This window comes from Thalassophryne amazonica, chromosome 5 (assembly GCF_902500255.1).
Source record: "Thalassophryne amazonica chromosome 5, fThaAma1.1, whole genome shotgun sequence".
NCBI classification, from domain to species: Eukaryota; Metazoa; Chordata; class Actinopteri; order Batrachoidiformes; family Batrachoididae; genus Thalassophryne; species Thalassophryne amazonica.
The window spans coordinates 929,052-951,830 of NC_047107.1; the positions used below are offsets into that span (position 1 = coordinate 929,052).

Genomic DNA, 22,779 nt, shown 5'->3' on the forward strand with positions numbered 1-22,779 from the left:
AACAGGAAGTCGGCCATTTTGAATTTTCTTCTCATTTTGAAATGATTTCCACTTGTTGTATTTAAACGAACTCCTCCTAGGGATTTTGTCCAATGCACTTCAAATTTCTTTCTCAGCATCCAGAGATGATACTGACCAAAAGTTATCGAAAGCTTTTCTCTATGTTGATGGGTGTGGCCGCTATGGCGCCGCCATTTTGACCCTTTGCCATGGAACATCAAGTCATGATAACTCCTTCATGCTTTACCTGACTGATTTGAAACTTCATATGTGTAATGAGGGTCAGCCCCTTGACACACCTGGCCCCTCTTGTGTATTAACCATCAACTTGTCATAACTTCTACATGCACTGTCTGATTTGCTTGAAACTTGAACTGTGTGATGAGGGTCGGCCCCTGTATGCGCGGCATGAGGGCCCATATATGACTGCTTGCAGTCCTATTTACTATTATTGTTGTTGTTGCTATTATTATTTTTATTATTAATATAGAAACAAAAATAAATAAAAAAAATTACATTTTGTAATACATTTGACTTTTACGACAGCAGTCTTTTGTCTATATTCTCCCGGTGTTGTACAGGTAAATCCCCCAATACAGAGTTTCACATTTCAGGGGCAGGTTGGTGCCAAATACATTGTTCAGATTGTGACCACAGGACCTTTGTGGCCGGGATGGTGGTGGGATCGAACTCCAGACGGTTCGCATTAAAGGCCATTCCTCTACCAGGTCAGCCAAAGGGGAATTCCCCGGTAGCAAAGTGGGAACGTCTTTTCAATCAGGACCCGGGACCTTCATCCTGCTACAAGATGATCCCTTATGTCTTCCCAGTATTTGTTGATGATCTGACACCCCCCAAAAATATGAAAATGATTGGCCTCTGTGACCCCACACTGTCTCCCTCAGGTGTCTCCTCCACCACTGGTGTCATAAAGTACCTGACAATGTTCTTCCAGCTGAACTCTTGCCAAGTATTTGTCCCAGTTATAGTCCACTGGTGTTGACAAATATCTGATCAACTTTCCAGAGAAATAATCGTCTTCCCCTCCTTTTCCCACCTATTTTTAATATACTGTGTGCTGGGTTGTTTACTCTGCTGGACACTCTTGTAGAGCTGGGAAATGGTGTTTTTCTGCTGATGTTAACTAATTAGAGTCTGGAAAACTCTTTCCTTTCAAACCCTGTTTTCAAGCTTTTATTGTAATGGTGCCTAACCTGTAAATATCTGTAAAAGTCATCTTTGCCTAAACCATATTTACTCTGCAGGACCTCAAAACTAAGCAACTCCCCCTTGAGAATGAATGAAGAGTAGTTTGTTATTCCCTTGGATATCCATCTTCTAAATGGGTCATCATGTGTGTTTGGCACAAAGTCAGAGTCATAAGCATACCACTTGAACATTTTTGATACTTCTATTAAATCCATTGTTTTGATCATTTCATTCCATGAATTTAGTATTGATTTGACCAAGAAGTTGTCCTTTAACAATGTGGTCTTTTGCAATTTCTTGTCCCCCAGTAGCGCGCTGACAGGTCATTCTTTTGTAGTATGAAGTTCTATATCTTTCCATCCTGCAGAGTAAACTGGAGAACATAAGCAGATCAGGGGTCTGAGCTGGGCTGAGTAATAGTATTCTTTAAGTCAGGTAAGACCCAATCCCCCGTTCTCTCTCATTAATTGCAGTGTTTTAGATTTAATTCTGGCCCTTTTATTCTTTTATGGCCTTGCCTTACAATATGGAGCGCCTTGGGGCAACTGTTTGTTGTGATTTGGCGCTATATAAGAAAAAAGTTGGTTGATTGATTGATTCTGCCATATGTATTTAGCTAGCATCCTGTCCCAGTCATCAAATTGTTTTTGGGGTATTTTAATTGGCAAACACTGAAACAGGTAAAGCGTGCGAGGAAGAATATTCATTCTGATGGAGTCAACATGGGAATAGAAATTTAAAAATGGAACATTGTTCCACCTTTGTAAATCAGATTTTATCTTTGAGGTTAAAGGCCCATAATTAGTCTCAGACAGTTTAGTTAGATCTTTTGTCAGAACAACTCCCAAGTACTGTATGTTATGTCTTCTGAATCCCACTTCCATTTATAGTTGTTTTTAATCTTAGTTATTGGATTAAAATTCAAACATAGTGTTTGGGTTTTGTTGACATAATTTTATATCCTGAGAGTGAACCATATTCCTCCAGTATTGTCAATGATTTAGGGAGTGTCTGGTTAGGTTGGGTTAAAAAAACAATACATGATCAGCAAATAAAGCTATCTTTTGTTCCCTGCTTGTCACTGTGACCCCTTTAATATCAGACCTGTGATGGATCCACTGGGCCAAGAGTTCTAAGAAAAGGTCAAACAGGAGAGGGGAGGCCCCACAGCCCTGTCGGCTTCCTCTCTGTTGGATCAACTCTTTAGTCAGGTCCCCATTAACTTTAACTCTGGTGGTCGGTCTGCCGTACAGCAAGGTAAAAATCCTATCAGAGGGTGAAAGCCAAACTTTATTAGAACTTTATATAAAAAATTCCATCGTACCGAATCAAATTCCTTTTCCACATCTAAACTCAGAGTTAAGGCTTGTAGTTTGTGCTGGTTGACATGCTTCATTATAAGTAGGGTCTTCCTTCCTTATTTTTTATCTTGGGTTTGTCTTTGATGAAGGCTGTCTGGTCATTGTTGATGAGGTCTGGCAGTATTTGTTCAAGCCTTTTGGAGAGTATGGAAGTGAATTATTTATAGTCTATATTCAATACGCTTTATTCTTCTCTACAAGAGTCAAGACAGAAGTCAGACTACCAGAGCCAGTCATTTTTAAACATGAAAAAATAATCGATGCAAGAATATACTGCAGAGTAATGCATATAGTCCCGACCTGTTGGGTTTGTCTCCCTCCACAGAATACCCCAGTCCTTCAATAAGATATTAATTCTTTTACTTAAATTTTTGTGTCTGCTTTCGCATTTGATTAATCCCATTTAGGATGTAGTCTGATGTTGAAGTCCCTCCACATATTACAATGCCTTGACTTTTAGAAGTCATGATATCAAAAATGTGTTTATAAATTGACCAGAGCCATTAATTATTATAGAGAAAACAAATGCACACAAACGTGCTGAGATGCAAACAGCTTAATGCTAACTTTAACATTGAAAAGGCCATAGACATGCTAATATGTTAGCATCGGCCCCGTTTGTAAGTTATAAAATACATCTATGAACTGTTTCAGAAGACCATAACAGGTCGGTCTAATATAAAAATGGTAAACATTACTCACAGAGACAGTTGATCAGATATTTGTCAACACCAGTGGACTATAACTGGGACAAATACTTGGCGAGACATTGTCTCTGGTTCAGGAGTGGCTTGACACTAGGTACGTGACACTAGTAGTCCATTTCCTGGACACGTCTGTGAGTGGTGGATCTTGATACACTGACTCAAGGCTCAGTCCACTCCTTGCTGAGAACCATGGCCTCAGATTTAGAGGTGCCGATCTTCATCCTAGCCGCTTCACACTCGGCTCCCTTGATAGGGAGCATTTTCCTTTTTTTTTTTAAATCTGGAAGCCATAATTATAAAAAATGAAAATTCAAACATTTTAGTTTATATGCAAAGAAGTTCATTCATTCATTCATTTTCTGCCACGTTGGCAGCAGACTAAGCAGCTCATCCAACAGTTCACTATCTTTGGCCAAGTCCTGCAATTCTTCCCAGGGGATCCCGAGGTGTTCCCAAGCCACCTGGGAAACATAATCCCTCCAGAATGTCCTGGGTTCTTCCCCAAGGCCTCCCAGTTGGATGTACCTAGAAGACCTCCTTAGGGACATGACTGGGGGCATCCTCGTCAGTTGCCTGAACCACCACAACTTTTTGCTGCAAAGAAGCAGTGGCTCGACTCCAAGTCTCTCCTGGATAGCCGAGCTTCTCACCCTGTTCAGGAGTGTAAGTCCAGAAACCTGAGGGAGGAATCTCATTTCTGCCGCATGTATCAGCAACCTTATTCTTTCGGTCATTACCTAAAGTTCATGACCACAGGTAAGGAAAGGGTGTAAATCAACTCATAAATTGAGAGCCTCACCTTCTGGCTCAGCTCCTTCTTCACCAAGACAATCCAGTGCAGCATCCAGAAAACATCAGACGCCACCCAATCTGTCTATCAATCTCACACTTCAACTTACCCCCAGTCGTCAACAAGTCCCTGAGAAGCTTAAACTCCTCCACCTGGGGGCAGTAACTCGCCTCTGCCCCAGAGTACACAGACAATGGTCCTCTGTTGGATAAAGATGGAGTGAGATTTGGAAGTGCTGAGTCTCATCCCAGTTGCTTCACACTCATCCTCAAACAGGTTTGGTGCACATCAGAGGCCACCGCTTGATGAAGCCAACAGAACTACATCGTTCACAAAAAGCAAAGATACAACTCTGATGTCACCAAACTAGACACCCTCCAGTCGCTGACTGCACCTTGATATCCCATCGATGATCTGATACTATGCTGAGAATGCGGACACAGCTCTTCCTTTGGTCATATAAAGACCAGATCATGCATTGCAGAGGTTCTGGTACCTCATACTCTCATAGCACCCCCCCAACAGGACATCTCAAGGGACCCGGTCCTACACTTTTTCCACGTGCAAACTGGTTGATCATACTCCCAAGGCCCTTCTAATATCCTTGAGAGGGTAAAGCGCTGGTCCAATGTTCGATGACCAGGACGGAACCTGCAATGTGCCTCCTGAAGGTTTGCCTCAAGGTCAAAATCTCCTCTCTTTTACCCTGTCATAGGCTTTCCCATGGAGGCTGCAAAGTGTGATTCCTTGATCATTTGAATACAGACTCTGTTCCCCTTTTTAAGACATGGGGATCACCACCCCAGTTTACCAATCCAGAGGTACTCTCCCAGACTTCCATGCAACAAGTGTGGAAGCATTTAGGCCATGACTGCCCAAACAAGATCCAGAGACTTCAGCATCTCAGGACAAATCTCATCCTCCCCCAGTGACTCGCCACTGAATAGGGTTTTTTTTTTTTTTGACTACCTTGGTGACTTTTGTTAAGATGATGATCCACCTGAGTCTTCCATTCCTGCCTGTTCAAAGGAGGGCATGCCAGTAGAGTTGAAGAAATTATCAAAGCGTTATTTCCACCGCCTGACGATATCCTTAGTCCAGTTTGGCAGCTCTCCTCCGTTTCTGAATGTAGTTTGGTCTAAGTCTGTCAGTCCTTGTGGGCAATTGTCCCTGTCCACTGCCCATGAAACAGTGCCCAAGACCCTTTACATTCTCCTTGCAGGTGGTAAGGCTACATGGAGGTAACACTGTGTTGGTTTTTCAGGCCAAGCCCGACCGAGTCCCACAGTTGTAGACCCAGTCACCAGGTCCTTGCCCCAACCAAGTTAGTTTTACAGCCTCCAGCTCTGCTGCAATAGTCAGCTCTCCAGGCATTGCTGCACTCCTCTGACTTCACCCCAGATATGGTTTTCTTCAATCAAGACCTTACATCTGAATTTGCTACTTCATGTCCCTAGAGCTCAGCTGGACATCAGCATCAGCAGTTGTAGCAGCATCACCACCAGAGTCCGTTCTAGTCTCCAAGGTGGACGTGAACTGGGATATTTATCCTGCTTTTGTTCTAGTTTCTGAGTTGGCTGAGGACTGACGTGCCTGCTCTGCTCCTATTTCTGGGTCTGAGGTGGCCAAGGGCTGGCACACATGGAACGTTCCTGTTCCTGGGCAGCGGTGGTCCTCTATGTTATCTGTTCCCTAGGTTTGCAGCCCTGAGGTCACTGAACAAATGTGACCTCAGGGCACAGGGTTCTGTCCGTATCTTCACAGGAGAATGAAGGTCCAAGTCTTTAGGGTGCTGCTGCTACTTGTCTTGCTGTATCATTATGAGACTTCGACGTTACCCAGTAACCTAAGGTGAGAACTGGACATCTTTGGTCCTAGGTCTCTTTGGAGAAAGCCATGGAGCACCCACATTTCCCCTGGCAGATAGATGTATATGTTAGAGATTCAATTTCAATTCAATTTAATTAGCTTATAATGCACCAAATCACATCAAAAGCCATCTCAAGGTGCCTTACATAAAACAATTCAACATTAAATTTAAATAAATAATTAAAAATGAATTAAAAAATTCAAATACATAAATAAAAACAGAAGTAAAAGAATAAAACAGATAAAAAATAAAAACTATTCATAAGAAAGAGAATAAAAATAGGTTTTCAGTCTTGACTTAAAAATGTCCATGGACTCTGACTATCTCACGGTCTCATGAAGACTATTCCACAGGGTGGGTGCACAATACAAAAAGGCTCTTTGACCTGCTGAGTTCCTCTTCACCCTGGGACCACAGAGAAGTCCAGCATCCTGTGACCTCAAAGCCCGGGCCGGCACATAAAGTTCCACCAGATCAGCCAGATAAGATGGCGCCAGTCCATGAACAACCTTGTAAGTCAATAACAAAACCTTAAAATCTGCTCTCTCAGAGACAGGGAGCCAGTGCAAAGATGCCAAAATGGGTGTGATATGTTCAGACCTTCTGCTACGTGTCAGAAGTCTGGTGGCAGCGTTCTGAACCAGCTGAAGACCCCTGATGCTGGACTGTGGTAACCCTGAAAATAGAACATTACAATAATCTAGTCTAGAAGAAACAAAAGCATGAATCAGGGTCTCAGCATCAGCCATAGACAGGATGGGGCGGATCCTCGCAATATTTTGCAGATGGAAAAAAGCAGTCCTAGTAACATCCCTGATGTGGAGGTCAACAGACAACGTGGGATCAAAAATTACCCCAAGGTTCCTCATTTTGTCTGTATAATGTATGACACACAAACCCAGGCTGAGCACCAGCTGGTCAATCTGATGCCGATGTCTTGCTGGACCAAGAACCATCATTTCAGTCTTATCAAAGTTTAAAACTAGGAACTTACTAGACATCCAACTTCTCACTGATAGAAGACAGTCCTCCAGGGATTTTATGGGAGTGAGATTTCCCGCAGTTATCGGCATGTACAACTGAGTATCATCAGTGTAACAATGAAAGGCAATCCCAAAACTCCGTAGTATGCGCCCAAGGGGTGCCACATGCAGGGAGAAAAGCAAGGGGCCTAAAACAGATCCCTGTGGAACCCCAAATCTCATGTCGCCAAGGTCAGAGGTAGTGCCATTATACAAGACACATTGCGAACGACTGGACAGATATGACGTCAGCCAGGCAAGGGCACTTCCAGTAATCCCCAAAAAATTCTCCAACCTATTGAGCAAAATATGATGATCCACGGTATCAAACGCAACACTGAGATCTAACAACACCAAAACCATAGTGGTGTCTGAGTCCATTGCTCACAGAAGATCATTCACTACTTTAGTGAGCGCTGTCTCTGTGGAGTGATATTTTCTAAAAGCAGACTGCAGTGGCTCAAAAAGATCATTCTCAGTGAGGTGGTCTATGAGCTGCCGTGAAACCACCTTTTCTAAAATTTTGGAAGAGAATGATAGATTTGATATCAGCCTGTAATTATTCAATACACTAGGGTCAAGATTAGATTTCTTAAGTAATGGTTTAATCACTGCTGATTTAAAACATTTCAGAACAGATCCAGAGGTTAATGACAGATTAATAATTTCCAGCACAGTCGGCCCAAGAGTGGACCACAGGTCCTTAAACAGTTTTGTTGGCATAGGATCAAATAAACAGGTTGTGCTTTTTGTAGATGCCACAAGTTTTGTCAGCACGCCCAATGAAATACTATTAAATTCTGTCAATCTAGGTAACACCTCAATGGTAGCGCCCACCTCCATAGCAGGTTTTAATGGCTGGGCTGAGGCGTGAATAAGAAATGTGACCGTGTCAAACAAAAACTCTGAGTTATGTTTATTTTTGCTGAGCAAATCAGAGTAATAGGTCCGCTTCGTGGCCAGTAGTGCATGCCTATAATCTAAAATAGCATCCCGCCACACAAGGCGGAACACCTCTAATTTGGAACAACGCCATTTCCATTCCAAACCTTGAGCCTTCTGCCTGAGGTCACGCAAGTAACCACTGAACCAAGGTGACTGTGCCTTGGGAGGGCGTGGCCTTAAAAGAGGAGGTGCAATCTTATCAAGTGTAGTTTTAAGCGTTAAATTTAGACTATCCGCGAGGCTGTCCACTGATTTAGCATTCTCCAGATTCAAAGCTGAAATATCAGGTAGTCTGGCCTTAAGTTCAGTCATAGTTGAGGATGTAATATGACACCGCAGTAGTAGACAAGGTTGTTGTTCCACTAAACGTAGCAGCGTAAATGTAAACCTGATAAGTGAATGGTCCGAGACTATAGATGTGAGAGGCAAGATGTCAATATTTGTGACAGCAAACCCACGTGCAAGAACCAGATCCAGGGTATTTCCACTAATGTGTGTTGGGTCCTGAGTGCATTACTGGAATCCTAAAGCATCCACAATTTGCATAAATGATTTTCTAAGGGGATCAGAGGGCTTATTTATATGAATGTTAAAGTCACCAATAATCAAAATGTTATCTGCACTAGTTGACAAACTAGAGATGAACGCACCAAATTCATCTAAGAAGTCAGAATTTGGACCAGGGGGCCTATAAACAGTGACAAAGTAACATAGCTGAGCTCCAGTTTTATGACCCTGACAGTACTTAGCGTCACGGGCATAACGGAGAGTCAGATGCTCAAAGGAATTATATTTGTGACCCCCAACAGCTAATAAAGTAAATAAGAGCAACAACTCCACCTTGCTTCACACCACGAGACACGTGACTAAATGTGTACGCTGGTGGGCAGGCCTCATTCAGAGGAAGCAGAGTTGTGGGTTTGAGCCAGGTTTCACACAAGCCAATCATATCTAAATGATGATCCATGATTAAATCATTAATCAACAATGATTTCGAGGACAGTGATCTGATGTTCAGGAGACCCAGGGTAAGGACCTCAGTGGGGATGACAGTCTCACTGTTCGGTACCCGGCGAAGCAAGCACAGGTTCTGAGAGCGCCACTGGCGCACATCAATCCGGCGAAGACATGGACGGCCGGGCCGACAGTCCTCAGAGCCGACCAGCGGCACCACAGGGGCGTTAACCGGATCCACAAGGCACCAGGGCAGGACAGATCCTGCCAGAATTCTGTGCACAGCTCGTCCAGACGCCAAACAGAGCTTCAGCTTCACCAGTCGGCCACTTCGTTTCCCGCGGTGATGACTGCGCTTTCGGCCGAAAGACAGCGCAGGAGCACGGCACAGAAAAGCTGGCACCTCCAATAAAAAATGGGGACGGAAAGTTCTGTCCACCCACTGATAACCACACTGCACCACGAACCGGGGGCTGGAGATCCAGCAGAGTTTGGCGATCATACACCCGCAGTGCCTCTGACTCAAAAAACAGCATAAATTAAAAACAATAAAATAACAAACAGACTGGAGAGCAGCAGACGAGCAGCCAGACACAACGGCGCCATCTTGGCACTCCCTCCAAGAGATGTGGGGGATGGACCAGTTGTTTGTCTTGGTGGTTGCCATCAGGACCCAAGGCGGTTCTGTGGTGTCGTGGATGCAGCGATGCTCTACACCAGCACATGCTCCCTGACTTGAGTTGATTTGACTAAGTTGGCACCTGTGTCGCCCCCCTGGACTTCCATCTTTGCTTCTGTCCCTGGTTCAGGGCCTGGGATTGTTGACCTTGCTGGGGTCTCGAGGCCTGATAACGTCTCGGCTCCTGAGAGTTGCCTGGCCAGCCATCTGACAATGTTTCTGCTGTTCTCTATCTACTGCATTACTGATGACATCCCTGCTCTTCTATCAGCCAACCAGCTGTGCTCCAGATGACAACAACAGCTCTCTGTTGCCTAACTGGTTGCCCCAGAATGACTGTTTACTGCCAGAACCCACCACTATCCAGGTTTTTTTTTTTTTTTTTTGAAGAAAATTTTTTTAATTCACTGGTGCAACACAGGAAGATAACATGAACAAAAAAGTAATTGGAAAAATAATTTCATTTATAAAGTTTGCCCTATTTAAGGGCAACTAACAATTGAGTATGATGGACATTACTGCTCGACCCATCGAATGTCTTGTCTGTTCTGTATTTGCTGTTCTCCTATATTTAAAAAGGGGGACCAGAGAGTGTGCCATCTGCAGGGACATCACACTACTCAGCCTCCCTGGTAAAGTCTACTCAAGAGTGCTGGAAATGTCAATTTATTCAATTTGTAGAGTGCCAACTCTACAAGGGAAGTTGTAGGGAGGGAAAGGAAGTTTTGTTGGAAAGTGTGATGATTCTCAGGGGAGCTGGGCTCAGCAGGAAGCACAATGCAAACTCTCAAGCAGGTGGTAGGATATAAAAGGTTTTATCGTAAATACTGGCAGAGGGTCTGGAACACAAAAAGGCAGTCAGCAAGGCGAAGGTACAGGCAGGTGTGATACAAAGGCGTTGTCAAAAATACAGGCTGAGGTCAGAGCATGGCAATCAAAGTTACAAGGGCTAAGACAAAAGGCAAGGTCGAGAAAAAACAGGCGCGGTCGGCAATGAGGAACTATGGTTAGGAACTTAGAACACATCCAGTGGTCTCCAAACTATTCCAGAAAGAGCCGAGAGGGTGCAGGTTTTCCTTGCAACCACTGACTTCAGCAGGTGATTTCACTTATAAACTCATCCCTCCTGCTCAAAGTGATGTTAATCAGTGAAATCACCTGTTGAAGTCAGTGGTTGCAAGGAAAACCTGCACCCTGTCTGCCCTTTCTGGAATAGTATGGAGACCAAACGATCAAGCAAGTGAAAAGAAAAGTAGCAGGGCTTAAATACACAGTGGATTAATTAGGATGTGATTTGAAGCAGGTGTGGTGGACTAACAAAGAGGATAGTCAACTATGTGAGACAAGAGAGTGCTGTAACAGGTGGATGATGAGATGACAAACAAAACAGACTGGGCGTGAACACATGAGAACCAAGATGAGGAGAGACAGACAAGAGAGTGCAGTGATGAAAGGGCGAGACTGTGGAACAAATGAGACTGGGCGTGAACACATGAGAACCAAGATGAGGAGAGACAGACAAGAGAGTGCAGTGATCAAACAAAATCAAACAATACTGAACTAACAAGACAGAGAAGAACAACTCGAACCAAAGCAGCAAGGGCAACAAGAAAATCAAAAGCTGAAACTAGAACAGAACTGACTTGAATAATACAACCGAAGACTAATGTGGTAAACCTGAGAAATCAAACTAGTGACATAAGCAATCATGAAACAATCAAAAACAGTGGGCCAAAGACTAAACTAAACCCGAACAGAACTGAACATGTGGCTGAAGTGTGATGCACAGAAAACAAGCTGTGACAAAGCAAAATAAATTGATGATCAAAAAAGCAGATAAACAGAAATCAATAAGGACAGACTGGCAGAAAACATAATACACAAACAGAGCAGGGGCAAATCATGACAGAAAGGAGGGTTCGGCCGATAGTCAAACCTCTGATTGAAGAGAAACAATGTGGGTTCCGTCCTGGTCGTGGAACAACCGACCAGTTCTTTACTCTCACAAGGATCCTGGATGGTGCCTGAGAGTTTGTCCATCCAGTCTGTGTGTTTGTGGACTCAGAGAAGGTGTATGATTGGGTACCCTGGGAGATACTATGGGAGGTGCTGCAGGAGTATGGAGTGAGGGGGTCACTTCTCAGGGCCATCCAGTCTCTGTACTCACAAAGCGAGAGCTGTGTTCGGGTGCTCGGCAGTAAGTCGGACTTGTTTTCGGTGGCGGTTGGCCTCTGCCAGGGCTGCGCCTTATCACCAATCCTGTATGTGACATTCTTGGACAGGATATCGAAGCGTAGTCGGGGGGAGGAGGGCTTCCAGTTTGGTGGGCTCAGAGTCTCATCACTGCTTTTTGCAGATGATGTGGTCCTGTTGGCTTCATTGGCCAGTAACCTCCAATGCTCACTGAATCAGTTCATGAGGATCAACACCTCTAAATCTGAGGCCATGGCTCTCAGCAGGAAACCAGTGGATTGCCTACTCCAGGTAGGGAATGAGATCTTGTCCCAAGTGAAGGAGTTCAAGTACCTCGGGGTCTTGTTCACGAGTGAGGGGACAATGGAGCATGAGATTGGCCAAACAATGAGTGCAGCAGGGGTGGTGTTGCAGTCGCTCTAACGTACTGTTGTGACAAAAAGGGAGCTGAGCAAAAAGGCGAAGCTCTGGTCAATCTTTGTTCCTACTCTCACTGGTCATCCATGGGGAGCTCGGAGTAGAGCAGTTGCTCCTTCGTGTTGAAATGAGCCAGCTGAGGTGGTTTGGGCATCTGGTAAGGATGCGTCCTGGGTGCCTCCCTAGGGAGGTGTTTCAGGCACGTCCATCTGGGAGGAAACCCCAGGGAAGACCCAGGACTAGGTGGAGAGATTATATCTCCACACTGGCCTGGGGACGCCTCGGGATCCCCCAGTCAGAGGTGGTCAGTGTGGCCTGGGAAAGGGAAGTCTGGGGTCCCCTGCTGGAGCTGTTGCCCCCTGTCCAGGTCCCGGATAAGCGATTGAAGATGAGTGAGTGAGAGTGTTCTCCTATATTTAGTCTAATAACCTTTGACCTCTGGCCTGAACATTAGGAACTACCTTTGGTCCATCCTGACTCTCCAGTCCACTCCTTTGAGTTCCCTGACTGATGACTGCCAAATATTTTTTTCGAGTGGCAACATTTCTCATTTCACTGTGCTTTGTGTTCATTCAAATATGGCCAGTACGTCACAGGCCACACGGCCCGTGGCTGATCTGTATGTCACCGGAGCTGCACTTGTTATCACTGAGTCAAATTTGATCTTCTGTGAAATTCACCTTGAGGTTTTTTGGGGTTGATTGTTCCATTTGCTGCCCCACATCCTCACCAGATACCCGAACCACCTCAGCCAGCTTCTTCCAGTGTGACGAAACTGTGACTCTACTCTGTGTCCCTCCTGGACATTTTGGCCTTCCCACAATGTCCCGGAGTGTTCGCCCAGGTACCAGACAGTTCCTGTGCTTGAATCTGTGACTTTCTGTCCCTTCTTTTGGTACCTGCTGCTTTTTGCTGTTGGCTGTAGTGTTACTCTTTGTTCTGCTGCCTCTTAAAGCTCATCATCGTGTTTTCATTTTTGCATAAGTTGTACTTTTGTGTGTCCGTTTCGGTGAATGGCAATAAAAAATTTGATGAGAGAGACAGACGGAGGGTTGAAATGTCGGTGCAGCTCTGAGCCTGAGCGGTGAGTTCTGTCAGTGAGCGGAGTAGGTTTTATTTTTGTCATCTGGGTGGGGAACAAGAACTGGAACCTGGCCTGAGTCCACTGAGCTGGGATTGTGTGTATGAGTGGATTTTCTCTTATTTCTTCCTGACACATTCCAGCCGTGCTGAGAAAGGCCTGGAGGACTTTTCAAGGTGACCGGATTGATTTCTTGGTGTTGAGCAGAGCGAGTGCTCGGAGGCTGAGTTGCTGCGTCTAGATCATATTTCTGCAGCCCACCCACACCTCCCACTCTCACATCTGACATGAATCTCTCACATCGGATGTGACTCACAAGCTTTGGCAGCGGAAGCAGAAATTCCATTTCTCTTACAACACGACCACTCGGTGTTTTTCCACCGCCACCGCGGACCCGTCTGTGTCACTGCAGCTGAAAATAATCATCAGTAATCAGCTTCTGATCCTTAATAACATTTCTGTTTTAATTGCACATGGTCCCTTTCAAATAAATTATATTGATTGATTAATTGAACAATTTAACACATTTTACATTTATTCTTTTTCTGTTCATACAGGTTGAAGAACTTCATTGTTTTTAAAGGTTTCATTTCAACAGTTGGGTTAAAATCACTCATTTCTCAGCAGTCCAGTTGTGGAGTTGGTGTTCTTGAGTAAATCCCCACTGGTTTAATGTGCTGTCACAACATTTTCAAGTCAATCAATCAATCAATTTTTTTTTTATATAGCGCCAAATCACAACAAACAGTTGCCCCAAGGCGCTTTATATTGTAAGGCAAGGCCATACAATAATGATGTAAAACCCCAACGGTCAAAACGACCCCCTGTGAGCAAGCACTTGGCTACAGTGGGAAGGAAAAACTCCCTTTTAACAGGAAGAAACCTCCAGCAGAACCAGGCTCAGGGAGGGGCAGTCTTCTGCTGAGACTGGTTGGGGCTGAGGGAGAGAACCAGGAAAAAGACATGCTGTGGAAGAGAGCAGAGATCAATCACTAATGATTAAATGCAGAGTGGTGCATACAGAGCAAAAAGAGAAAGAAACAGTGCATCATGGGAACCCCCCAGCAGTCTACGTCTATAGCAGCATAACTAAGGGATGGTTCAGGGTCACCTGATCCAGCCCTAACTATAAGCTTTAGCAAAAAGGAAAGTTTTAAGCCTAATCTTAAAAGTAGAGAGGGTGTCTGTCTCCCTGATCTGAATTGGGAGCTGGTTCCACAGGAGAGGAGCCTGAAAGCTGAAGGCTCTGCCTCCCATTCTACTCTTACAAACCCTAGGAACTACAAGTAAGCCTGCAGTCTGAGAGCGAAGCGCTCTATTGGGGTGATATGGTACTACGAGGTCCCTAAGATAAGATGGGACCTGATTATTCAAAACCTTATAAGTAAGAAGAAGAATTTTAAATTCTATTCTAGAATTAACAGGAAGCCAATGAAGAGAGGCCAATATGGGTGAGATATGCTCTCTCCTTCCAGTCCCCGTCAGCACTCTAGCTGCAGCATTTTGAATTAACTGAAGGCTTTTTAGGGAACTTTTAGGACAACCTGATAATAATGAATTACAATAGTCCAGCCTAGAGGAAATAAATGCATGAATTAGTTTTTCAGCATCACTCTGAGACAAGACCTTTCTGATTTTAGAGATATTGCGTAAATGCAAAAAAGCAGTCCTACATATTTGTTTAATATGCGCTTTGAATGACATATCCTGATCAAAAATGACTCCAAGATTTCTCACAGTATTACTAGAGGTCAGGGTAATGCCATCCAGAGTAAGGATCTGGTTAGACACCATGTTTCTAAGATTTGTGGGGCCAAGTACAATAACTTCAGTTTTATCTGAGTTTAAAAGCAGGAAATTAGAGGTCATCCATGTCTTTATGTCTGTAAGACAATCCTGCAGTTTAGCTAATTGGTGTGTGTCGTCTGGCTTCATGGATAGATAAAGCTGGGTATCATCTGCGTAACAATGAAAATTTAAGCAATACCGTCTAATAATACTGCCTAAGGGAAGCATATATAAAGTGAATAAAATTGGTCCTAGCACAGAACCTTGTGGAACTCCATAATTAACTTTAGTCTGTGAAGAAGATTCCCCATTTACATGAACAAATTGTAATCTATTAGACAAATATGATTCAAACCACCGCAGCGCAGTGCCTTTAATACCTATGGCATGCTCTAATCTCTGTAATAAAATTTTATGGTCAACAGTATCAAAAGCAGCACTGAGGTCTAACAGAACAAGCACAGAGATGAGTCCACTGTCCGAGGCCATAAGAAGATCTTTTGTAACCTTCACTAATGCTGTTTCTGTACTATGATGAATTCTAAAACCTGACTGAAACTCTTCAAATAGACCATTCCTCTGCAGATGATCAGTTAGCTGTTTTACAACTACCCTTTCAAGAATTTTTGAGAGAAAAGGAAGGTTGGAGATTGGCCTATAATTAGCTAAGATAGCTGGGTCAAGTGATGGCTTTTTAAGTAATGGTTTAATTACTGCCACCTTAAAAGCCTGTGGTACATAGCCAACTAACAAAGATAGATTGATCATATTTAAGATCGAAGCATTAAATAATGGTAGGGCTTCCTTGAGCAGCCTGGTAGGAATGGGGTCTAATAAACATGTTGATGGTTTGGATGAAGTAACTAATGAAAATAACTCAGACAGAACAATCGGAGAGAAAGAGTCTAACCAAATACCGGCATCACTGAAAGCAGCCAAAGATAACGATACGTCTTTGGGATGGTTATGAGTAATTTTTTCTCTAATAGTTAAAATTTTGTTAGCAAAGAAAGTCATGAAGTCATTACTAGTTAAAGTTAATGGAATACTCAGTTCAATAGAGCTCTGACTCTTTGTCAGCCTGGCTACAGTGCTGAAAAGAAACCTGGGGTTGTTCTTATTTTCTTCAATTAGTGATGAGTAGAAAGATGTCCTAGCTTTACGGAGGGCTTTTTTATAGAGCAACAGACTCTTTTTCCAGGCTAAGTGAAGATCTTCTAAATTAGTGAGACGCCATTTCCTCTCCAACTTACGGGTTATCTGCTTTAAGCTACGAGTTTGTGAGTTATACCACGGAGTCAGGCACTTCTGATTTAAAGCTCTCTTTTTCAGAGGAGCTACAGCATCCAAAGTTGTCTTCAATGAGGATGTAAAACTATTGACGAGATACTCTATCTCACTTACAGAGTTTAGGTAGCTATTCTGCACTGTGTTGTTATATGGCATTAGAGAACATAAAGAAGGAATCATATCCTTAAACCTAGTTACAGCGCTTTCTGAAAGACTTCTAGTGTAATGAAACTTATTCCTCACTGCTGGGTAGTCCATCAGAGTAAATGTAAATGTTATTAAGAAATGATCAGACAGAAGGGAGTTTTCAGGGAATACTGTTAAGTCTTCTATTTCCATACCATAAGTCAGAACAAGATCTAAGATATGATTAAAGTGGTGGGTGGACTCATTTACTTTTTGAGCAAAGCCAATTGAGTCTAATAATAGATTAAATGCAGTGTTGAGGCTGTCATTCTCAGCATCTGTGTGGATGTTAAAATCGCCCACTATAATTATCTTATCTGAGCTAAGCACTAAGTCAGACAAAAGGTCTGAAAATTCACAGAGAAACTCACAGTAACGACCAGGTGGACGATAGATAATAACAAATAAAACTGGTTTTTGGGACTTCCAATTTGGATGGACAAGACTAAGAGACAAGCTTTCAAATGAATTAAAGCTCTGTCTGGGTTTTTGATTAATTAATAAGCTGGAATGGAAGATTGCTGCTAATCCACCGCCCCGGCCCGTGCTACGAGCATTCTGACAGTTAGTGTGACTCGGGGGTGTTGACTCATTTAAACTAACATATATATATACTAAGTGCTTTTAAACACCTCGGAAGATGGTAAACTATTTAAGCAGCTTTAGTGCGCATTTAAGCAACCACACCTGCTCCTAATTTCTTCAAAGAATCCAAAACATGTGCAGGTGGCAGACACATCTTGGTGTGCCTAGAGTCCCTTTATACAGAGAGTAGCGACAACTGAGAACATGGTGCCATTTTGGTGCCAATCGTGCAGAACTACTGGTGCCACACTTGCACAGCGCACCATAACTGTGCACGTATAATGTCCTTGGCGGACGTAATAAAAATAATGATAATATTAACATTGTGTATATGATAACAAGAACATGATCAATTTATAAATACATTAAGACAGTAAATTAACATAAAATAATGATGTAGATCGAACCAGTAGCGTGTTACTGACTCACTGTCATCCTACGTACAGAGAAAAGCTCTGCTTCCTCTCTGTCTTTTCTGCCATCTTTTCTACTTAAGACACTCTTAGCCTTCCTAAAAGTCCTCCTCCCTCCACCTTAGGAGCTCTCTTAAGGCCGAAGGTGCTTTGCAGACAACTTCCATCTTACCAAGGGAAAATTCTATGGGCCCTTCAAACATAGTGCAAATTTGGTCGAATTGCGCATGAAGCAGGAATCGTATGTAATAGGTGTAAAATCATAGCTGCCTCTAACACCTTGTACACCTGTTGCTAAAACTATTTGTGCACACCAGCGGCTGAAAGACAGAGTGTGCGTCGTGAGAGCCCATTGATCCCTCTCATGGCAGGTGTCGGCCAAACTCCAGGTGGCACACATGAACATCTAACACCACATGCATGACACTTAGAAAATGTGTGGCCATTCGTGCTGTTAACACAACAACAGTCAGCAGACGATCACTGTCGAGCTGGATGTGAAATTTGTCTAAGTGCCCCATGAGTGTGACTTTGCAGAAAGACACAGTGACATGTTGGTGTGTGCGCTGAACTGATAGGGTGTGTGGCCACCGACAGCAGCAGCTGTGGAAATCTGTGGATCTGGAAGTCACAGCTGGGAACCACGTTATGTGTTACCACAGTATGTGTTTCACTGTACGTACTGTGTACGTACTGTGTACAACAGACGTACTGTTTCACACAGTACATCTGTCCACTGTGACACACATGTGTCTGCTTGCTGTCCTCACGTGAACATACATAAAAACATATATCACTATTGCAATGATCTGCAGCGAGCGCGCGCGCGCCCTGCACATTGACAGGCTACCCCAAGTAAAATAAACCGTCACATTATAACACACTGTGGCAATGTGAATGTCACGTGACCCACGTGAGCTCTGTTCCACATGATGCTGTGTCTGTCCTGCGGAGCACCGTCCACAAGACACGTGTCAGGCCAGACGTGCCAGGCCAGCTGCACACGCCGCCAGCAGATGTGGACATGATAAGAGCCCCCTGCTTCTCATTCATGTCATTTCATGAATGTACGTCTATGACCATGGGTCATCTACAGAGGAACAGACGGTTCATACTTGTATTGCCCGCTTGAATTCAATAACTGCTTTATAAGAGGGATGCAATAAAATGCGGTGTTTTATATGATGCATGTTTTTTTTTTTTTAAATACGTCAATGTCCGTCTTGATTTCAAGCATTTTCCTGGTACTTTTACAGGACAGCGATGGTAGCTCAGTGGTAAAGTTTCCATCTGGTAATCAGAGCTTACAGGTTTGAATCCCGTGAGTGACATTTTTTTAACCAGGGTTATTTAACAGCGGGATTCTGTATGGCATTCACTTTTATGTATTATTTATATCAACCCAGTTGTTTGGCTGGTCCCGTTTTGTTCGGGGTCGCCACAGCAGAAAGAGCCAGATCCGCATTGGTACTTAGCACAACTTTTATGCCGGATGCCCTTCTTGACGCAACTCCAGTTTTACCTGGAGAAACACACACCGCCGCTGGTGTTCCAAAGAGGTCTCCCATCCAGGTACTAACCAGATGCTGCACTGCTTAGCTTCTGTGATCTGACGGGATCAGACTGACACAGAGCAGACCGGCTGCTATTTATATCAACCCTGTGATATTCACTAATTATACAGCTGGTTTTTATTTTATTGTTCTCCGTATCAGTGGCGCAATGTGGTGCAGCTGCTCGCACTGTGTTCCTGCTCGAAAAATGCTGTCGGGTGCATGAACTGTCGCAGCGGGATCATGCACGCCTGCCCGTCAGTGCGATGTTTTCATGGTTTGCTCATACGAGCTGTTCCGCCATGAGTTACCCTGAGTTGCACTTATTCGTACTATGTGTGAAGGCCCCCAAGAAATGCCTAAGAATTGGAGGAATTCTTCTCAGAATAGCATCACTAGGAGCTGTTTTTAGCCTGAGGCTGCTTCATGGATACAGGGCATGGACATCAGAGCGCACACAGTGGATTCTCTTGGTGAGTGCGCATCGCAGAGAAAGAAGGTTGGTTGATGTCCTCACAGTCACACTGAATGTTGGCACGTTGAGAAGATGCTGTCAGTGCACATAGATTGTGAGGAAACATGACCTCATGACCCCTGAGTGAGCCAGATTGCAGCCACATTTGCATTCAGACCTCAGCCAATCTCGCTCAAATCCAGCTCCCCCAGCATGCAAATATGTCTTAAAACCCTGAATGTTGTTCTGTTGAATGCTGCTCTTTGTGTTGTCAGTGGAAATGTGAGGTCATCCTTCCATCAGAGCTCCAAATCCACCAAACACAGATGGATTAAGTGATATTTGCAAGCAGACAAAATATTTTAGTCTGGTTTACTCAAGCCATTATAGCGTGCTAACTCCAAAACTATGTTTATGACAATTCCATCATCATCTGTCTATTGTCACTCAGCCGTGTTTATTTCAATCTGGAAATTTGACTTTTAAATTTAAAAAAAAAAACAGTACTTTTTCCAGTTTCCTTTAATTATTTAAGCATGTGAATAGCAACCATGCATATCTAAAGGTGTCATCATACTGTGATGGAGTGATTAAAATGATTATACGAGCGAAGCAACGTACAGCAGATCGAAGCGACGTGCAGCGGATCAAAGCGACATGCAGCGGAGCGAAGCTCGCTCATGGCACAGGGAGTCCCAAACAGGAAGTGCCAAATTTTGAGTCCACAGTGAAACAGGAAATGTCAAATGTTGAACACTTCCTGGCATGGGTGGAGCTACAGCAGAGGCTAGGGTTGCACTGGACTCCCCTGAAATCTGATTGGACACAGATGATTGACATGTCACATAGGGGTGGGGTGATTCGTCGACATAATCGATTACATAAATACTTTGACGCATAAAGCGTGCGTTGATGTGTTGCGGTTGCATGGTAGCAGGAGTAGTAAGATGGATGCTCGCGGTAAAAACAGTTGGAGGAGAAGCTGCAACAAAAAACCTCGGCCACATTTAAATTAAGTGTGGGAATATTTCAACCAAAGCTCTAATCACATTATGATATGTCAGCTCTGCAAGACAGAAATGACTAATCACTTTCTACTTCAATTTTCAATTTATTTTCATTTATATAGCGCCAAATCACAACGGAGTTGCCTCAAGGCGCTTCACACAAGTAAGATCTAACCTTACTAACCCCCAGAGTAACAGTGGTAAGAAAAAACTCCCTCTGAGGAGGAAACCTCAAACAGAGAGAAAAAACAGAATCAGGCATCAGAAAGACAAGAAATACTGTATAATTTGTCAGCATTAAACAAGAAGAAAAACAGAAGAAATACTAAGGTGATCACCGACCACTAGCCCTAAACTTCACTAAAAGATCCAGAATTTAGATAAAGTTGAGGCTGCGGCACACTCCGTTTATTAATAAAATGAGTTAAAAGAGTAAAAAGCATAGAACTATACTATGCCAGTATTAGGGATGGGTATTGATAAGATTTTATCAATATCAAAACCATTATCAATTCCACTTATCGATCCGATTCCTTATCGATACCTCTTGTGAATTTTCTGTGTACTAAAAGTGGGTTTTACAGGTTTTCTATGTCAACAACATTTTATTGAGTCTTAAAGTAAATAAATATGAAATTGGTCACTGGATCCTTGATCTCTGGACATAAATAGAAATAGAAATAGAATAGAAAATCTGTAGTTTTTGTCGAAAGCATTTCCTTTCAGACATTATTGGGATTAATGTCTTTCCATACAGCTGAGCCGAGCTCTTACAGCTGGCTGTGCTGCACGTCAGGATGTAATTCATAAAGAATGCAGCACATCTCATTTTATTGTCTGTATTACAACGTTTGGAAAGAGGTGTCATTATATTTAAAGCAGCAATTTGTTTTGAAGTTATTAATTCCGACCGGACTCTGTCTCGGCAGAGAGCTGCGCAGCATTTGGAGTTGTGCCAACGGAACGGAGGACGATTCTCGTTTCTTGACTGCAAAAAGACAAGAGTCTCTGTTAGTGACTTTAATCCACACAAAAGTGACTCACGATTGACATATTTTAATGGCTTTGAGAGGGGTTAAGAAGCAAGCTTTCTGCTTCTGAAGAGTTGCTGTTGTTGTTGCTATTATTATTATAAATATATAAATAAAAAAATTTTTTTTAATTACAATTTTTAATACTTTTACGGATACAAACGCTGAGCCATTAATTATTATACAGAAAATAAATGCACACAAATGTCCTGAGATGTGAACAGCTTAATACTAATTTTAACATTGAAAATGCCATAGACATGCTAATGCGTTAGCATCGGTCCCCTTTTAAGTTATAAAATACATCTATCAACTGTTTCAGAAGACCATAACAGGTTGGTTTAACATAAAAAGGTAAATATTACTCACAGACATATGCTCTTTAGGGTTTTAGTGGGGAAAAATTAAGATAAAGCAAAATAAAACAAAGAACCAATGAGCTAACAGATCGAAGCATTGCTTCATTGATTCACGCTTCAAAGTGGAGTCGTGTTGCAGAAGCAGTTGACTACAGAGCCACTGCAAATGATAATTTTCCCGACAAACACCCTAAAAAATAACGGCCGCTCTGAAGGACCGATAAGGGAATCATTAAGCAAAAAGACCATTGATATTGGTGGATTGAATCATTTCTTAACAATACCCGAAAAGAACCGGTTCCCGATACCCAACCCTAGCCAGTATGCTAGCCCTATGAAAGGGAAAATAAGTGCTTCTTAAGTCTGGACTTGAAAGTCTCCACAGAATCTGACTGTTTTATTGACGCAGGGACATTATTCCATAGAACAGGGGCACGATAAGAGAAAGCTCTGTGACCTGCAGACTTCTTATTCATCTTAGGGACACAAAGTAGTCCTGCACCCTGAGAACGTAAAGCCTGGGCCGGTACGTAAGGTTTAATTAGGTCAGCTAAGTAGGGAGGTGCCAGTCCATGAATAATTTTATAGGTTAGTAGCAGAACCTTAAAATCTGATCTCACTGGGACAGGAAGCCAGTGAAGAGACGCCAAAATGGGTGTAATGTGGTCAAACGTTCTGCTTCATGTCAAACATCTGGCTGCAGCATTTTGAACCAGTCGGAGAGCCCTAATGCTAGACTGTGGTAAACCAGAAAATAGAACATTGCAGTAGTCCAATCTAGAAGAGATAAATGCATGGATCAGGGTCTCAGCATCAGCCACAGACAGGATGGGACGAATCTTCGCTATATTTCGCAGGTGGAAGAAAGCAGTCCTAGTAATATTT

The 22,779-nt window shown here is 43.2% G+C and overlaps 1 long non-coding RNA gene across 1 annotated transcript; it reads left to right on the plus strand.

Annotated features, from left to right (window-relative positions):
• Window positions 1-3,132: 3,132 nt before the first annotated feature.
• Window positions 3,133-21,933, plus strand: LOC117509724. The gene is made up of 2 exons (XR_004560479.1): window positions 3,133-3,237; window positions 21,871-21,933. It is a non-coding gene; the product is annotated as an uncharacterized LOC117509724 (long non-coding RNA).
• The last annotated feature ends 846 nt before the right edge of the window (window positions 21,934-22,779 follow it).